Raw genomic sequence first — 6,000 nt, 5'->3', positions numbered from 1 at the left:
TGCTTGTAACTGGGCCCTTTCAGGGATGACTAATGTTATGAAATCTGATGCCCAAATATGGTACAAGATAGTGAGATGGGTTCTGTTTGATGGCAGCTGTGAAGGCAAAAGCTTTTGGAATAAATATAAATATCAAGAAATTACAAAGGATATAAACAAATAAAACATGTTCCCATTGGTGTCAGATGTCAATTTGTCTATTCCACATGGGCTCAACCTAATTTCATTGAAATGAGGTATAAACATTGATTAAACTTGCGTGTGCCCCGTGGCTTAATTGTAAAATCCCTTACATGCACAAAAAACATGAACACAATCTCAGAATAGCTGTGCTTGCTTGCATACATGCAAACAATCATGCACAAATACAAAGAAAGAGGCTTGGTAATAGTAGGTAATTGACGTATACGCACCGAGCCCTGACCTTTATACCCTGCCTGGGTAGTTTACACACAGTGGTCATCCGTGGAGAAACACAGTCCATCTTGTTGTGGGGGTGCTCAAATCACCCCCCATGTGCAGGCCATGTTTCCTTACACCAGAGGGGTTCCTTTCCAAGGACAGCAACCCCACTCTGCATTTTACAGCCTTGTTTGCTTTTGTTGGAGGCTCCAGCTGGTCGGGTCGGTACTAGTTGGTACAGTTCAGTCTGCCCTCCAGAGTCAGACCCTCTATACGTGGAGGTGTGTGGTCCTCCCGGCTCCCGCCTCTGCCCTGTCACCCACAGGAATATGTTATTATGACCAGCACGGGCGTAAAGCATAGCTGACAGAAGCCACCATGGGCTCCCCAGCCACAGTTAGGGAAACTTTTCTCCTCTCTCTCTAAACAGGAAATGACAGAACTGCCTAGCTATAGCGTTAAATGGATGCCAATACATCCACAAAGCAGAAATGTTTAGGGTAGGAGTTATACAAACGGGCCACAGGGGCAGGAGTTGGGAGCTCCATGCTGAGAAAAGGCCCCACTGTGGTAAAGCAGTACAGTATTTGAATACATGTACTGGATGGGCCGGTATCCTGGACCCAGTTTATGATAATCCCCATGGAAAATGCTTTTTCTGTCCAGGAACAGGGTTAATCTAGGTCCGGAAAACCACCAGCCCTAAATCTCAGCCATAAAGCACATAAGCATCTGCCTCACTACCGTACGGCACCGAAGCAAATGAAGAACAATTTGCTCCCACGCTCTCTCTGGTCATTATTAGCAGAGCCAGGTTTCCACTCTTCACCCCAACGCTTGGGTTCTGTGAGAATTGGGCTGGGATGGAGATGAAGCTTGAGCTCTGGCAGGGTCATGCTATGGGCTCCTGGAGGGGATGACTGCATATTTCCAATAAACCCAAAAACCTGACGTCTCCATATGGAGAGGACCATCAGAGGTGGCAGCATTCAGAGGCCCTTCTTTCCATCGTGGCCTTATGTCCTGCCAGCATAGCTGACGCCCTCCTCCGCAGAATAACTCCTTCGTTTTATGTTCAGGACAGGCCTCCATCACTTTTGTGTGCCATCTCTATATTGTGTAGGCTAGCTCTTCTGAAATGTACCCTCTTAAATGTACTGTGGGAAAAACAGTAGATTCAGACCTGAAAAAGCTTTGTAAGGGATTTAGGTCTACCTTCAGGGTCTTGAAGTAAAAGTTCAGTTTGGGAAAAGAGCTCTGAGCACTGAATCCAAAGGTGTGGGAAACATAGGGCCTTTGGCAGGATATTTGCTGTTTTTCTCATAAATATGAAATTAAACTATTGTGACAGAACTGGATATGGTTCCTGGTAGTCTGTCCTCATTTGTCCTGGTTAGTGCTTTACTTTCAGAATGTCACTGCCAAACTATTATTTTGTTTGATTTGGGTAACCTTTGCCTCCCCCGCAAATTACATTTTCCCCACCAAAAAAGTTGTTTTTCTCCACAAAAGACAGGCTCCAGACACGAACTAATTATCCACCAAAATTCCTTGTTTTGTCAGTCACAAACAGAAAAAAAAGTTCTCCAGTAGGAAAACCAGACACCAATTTGCTTTTATCTTCCTGTCCGAATTAACACAACCTACTCATTTATGACAAAACAAGACAAGCGTTTAAAAAAAATGGAAATGCCGACTTGCAGTGCATGAGGAAAACATAGGCCTATAGCCACATGTCTCTGTGAGATAATATTGAAGAGACACATTGACCAAACAAATCTGTAGGCGACATCAAGTTTGATTATTGATCAAATCAAATCAATGAATGACAAATTATACCACTTAGGGACAGTTCGAAATGTAGCTTTTACTTCATAATTTCTTCCATCCTAGCCAAATTTTCTCATCAGCTTGCATGCGTCTATATCAAGGGGTTTTGGCTGTTACAATTTCCCTGCCGGTGACTGTTATCAGCACCTCACAACGTTGTTGCCTCAGAGTCTAGAGGTCCCTAAACATGCCTCTCAAACTCTCTTTGACCTGAATGACCTGTGCCCTGATAGGTTGTTCAGGAGGTTACTAGGGGGCTGGACATCTGCACATCCTCTTGACTCTGCAGGGCACACAACACTTGCAGTCTCCCTCAAGCAGTGGCAAAAAGCAACATCTTGGTCTCTGCCCATCAACAACTGGACTCACTCGCATCTCTGGACTTGTGGGAGGGAGTACGTGCCCAAAGTGAGTTGTGTGACACTGTATATTGTTCTTCATGGTCAGTTAGTACTATTGCATGTTGCCCCTCTGAGTTAACTGTGTGGTGTAATACTCTGCAAGTGGCTTTAGCAATCTATACAGTCCTCTATACCAATCTATACAGTCCTCTATACCAATCTATACAGTCCTCTATACCAATCTATACAGTCCTCTATACCAATCTATACAGTCCTCTATGCCAATCTATACAGTCCTCTATACCAATCTATACAGTCCTCTATACCAATCTATACAGTCCTCTATACCAATCTATACAGTCCCTATACAATTCTGTAAGATTCTGTATCTGTGCCTTTGTGTCTTCATTCAGTATGTGTTTATTCACTACCTCTGTTTCTGTCCATTACAGAACCACTACTATTCTACAACCTTTCCCACTTTTCATGCCCAAATTCATCTTCCTCAGTGTGTTTAAATAAAGTTCCTGTGTGTTAACTCTGGGACGCTTTATTCCCCTCTAAATGTGGGCGGTGTCAGTGAGTCACAAACAAGTAAAATACATAGAGCCGGGTCGCTCTCTTTCATGGATTTGTGACTTTGCTGACACCATTACAATATGGGGCCCCACAGAGACCACACAGGGTACTTTCCACACTGCCCACCTTCGGTCCAGTGGAGTATGGTTCTGAGGTATCCAGTGGACAACTACCATGTGGATTATACCCCCTCTCTGGAGCCTATGGTCCCTCTACTCCACCTGTGGGATACTACTCAGCACCAGGTGGGGCCACATCCCCAACAACCAAGCGGGTGGATTATACTTCTACACTGGAGTACCAGGGAGTTGCAGCACCGTGGTCATCACTGCCTACATTGTATGGAGTACACGTTTTGCCCATATTGAGCAGCATATAGAGTCTTCTTTGCATTGTGCAGCAGAGGACCAGATCCCAGGATTCCTCCTGTCAGGGGAGCCCTCTCCAGAGGGTGGCAGAGGAGAGCATGGGACAGTCATATGGAGGACAGTAGCAAGGGGTTGTCCCTTATGGCCCGGCCTCTTTCCCAGGTGTGACTGTGACCATTGGTTTTGACTATATTGCCTCTCCAGCCCCAGCACCGTTGTCAGGCATGGCTGCGACTGAGATCGGGCAGGGACATGTCATGTCCTCGGCCGACGCTGGTCCTCAGGAGTTGCCTGCTATGGAGACCCAAACCAGATGTCATTCCCGATCCCCCCTCCACTGCTGGAACCCTCTCCCCCCGCTAAGATGGCCTATGCCACACGGTAGTGAGCCTATGTTGTTGACTTGACCCTATTACTCACCGCCACCAGATCATCACCATCCAGAACTACCGGTCTGCCTCTAACTCTCTGCCTGTCCCTGCACTAGGGGACCCTCCAGCAGCACCGAACCGGTCTGCTGCTACCTCCGATGACCGGTCCAGCCCTGACCTGGGTTCAGCCACACCAGTCACCAGCTGCTGACAATACAGCCAAAACTGACCCAGTAACAACTCTGGGTCCCATTCGGGGTGTCCAGGATGCCCCTGCCCAACATGCACCACCTGACCCAGCTCCAGTCCTGGTCCTGCTGCCGCTGGACTCAACCCTCGACGTGACTGGGGACACAGCAAACCTCATCGGGGGCGACCACCCAGACTTCACCTCCCAGTGTCCTGTCCCAGAGACACTATGTATTCCTGCTCCTGGGGTTTGAGCTGATCCACCATATGCCCTGGACTCACCAGCTCTGCCTCCCGATCTACGCTTTTCCGCGTGCTAACTATTACTATAACAGAGGTCACTATACCAGTCTGTCTATCCTGCCCTCTACTCTCCAGTTTATCAGATCATCACTCTCCCAAGTCATTTTGTTCCATTCTGATCAGTTGTGGGTTTACTCTCCAGTTTATCAGATCATCACTCTCCCAAGTCGTTTTGTTCCATTCTGATCAGTTGTGGGTTTACTCTCCAGTTTATCAGATCATCACTCTCCCAAGTCGTTTTGTTCCATTCTGATCAGTTGTGGGTTTACTCTCCAGTTTATCAGATCATCACTCTCCCAAGTCGTTTTGTTCCATTCTGATCAGTTGTGGGTTTACTCTCCAGTTTATCAGATCATCACTCTCCCAAGTCGTTTTGTTCCATTCTGATCAGTTGTGGGTTTACTCTCCAGTTTATCAGATCATCACTCTCCCAAGTCGTTTTGTTCCATTCTGATCAGTTGTGGGTCTACTCTCCAGTTTATCAGATCATCACTCTCCCAAGTTGTCCTATAATATTGTGGCCACATATGCTTCCAGCAGGCCCAGTTCTTCAGGAAAGCTTAACAGGCTCTGGCTCGTCTCCAATCCGTGCGGCTGTTCCTCGTGCACCTAGAGCCTAACGCTTCAATATAGCGTAAATATTTGTAATTTAACCTGTTAAACTGTTCTGGGCCCTGTACAGGCAATGTCATAAGAATCCCCCGCATTCTTAGAGTGCCACCATTAGGTAAAATATCTCACAAATGGTTTGAAACAGTAATTAGTGACATTTTATTTCAAATCTAGACTTTCACCAACATCTGTTTGTGGACATTGACATAGTCTATTTGATTGTGGTGTTGAAAACGTAAACCATGATATTGAAGCACCCGAAGTCTGTATGCTTTTCCTATTGGTTGTGTGGTGCATTGGCACAGAAACTTGTTGGTGGAAAATTATTTGCATAGGCTGATCATTGTCTGCAGCCAGCTCTGATAGTAGTGTAAATGAAACAGGCAGGGACAGTGAGCCTTCTGCATGCTTAAGTGGCAAAGTTTATATCCGCGTTTATAAACACAAGGTCGCTACAGTTATTATATGTGGTTATAAACCTTATTTTGAGTTAATTCAATGAGGGGGGAGGGTGTGCACATTTTTACACTAGGGTGGGGTCTTTTTTTTTTTTTTTTTTACATTTGGGAGGGGTGGGCATTTTTTTAAACATCTAACTGCCCCTTAACATGTCAGAGTGACCAAAGAGGAGATTATAACTGGGATATTTAGTACAGCTATTGGTCCATATTAGACATGCACCTGAAACACACAACAATCTGCCATCTAGTGGTCCTAAAGAAAATGAAATCCCAAAATGTGAAATAACACAAAGGTAAATGTAAGTAAATATTAGGTTTCATGTTGTTACAATGAGTGTAACATGATTTTTCTTTCATAGAGGTACATCTATGTAAATCTCATTACAGAAATAACTGGGACCTCTTCTGGGATTGACTCATAGAACAGAACTAATAAAATGAGACCAGAATATGGAATTCTGGCTGAACTCTCAATGACTCCCTTGCAAAGGAGCAACTGAACTGCCACAATACTTCAAAAGTATACGACTTTGGCTTCTTTTTA

The sequence above is a fragment of the Salvelinus alpinus genome, chromosome 27, assembly GCF_045679555.1.
Source record: "Salvelinus alpinus chromosome 27, SLU_Salpinus.1, whole genome shotgun sequence".
Lineage (NCBI taxonomy): Eukaryota > Metazoa > Chordata > Actinopteri > Salmoniformes > Salmonidae > Salvelinus > Salvelinus alpinus.
The sequence above is the reverse complement of the archived record's forward strand: the minus strand, read 5'-3'. Positions refer to the sequence as shown.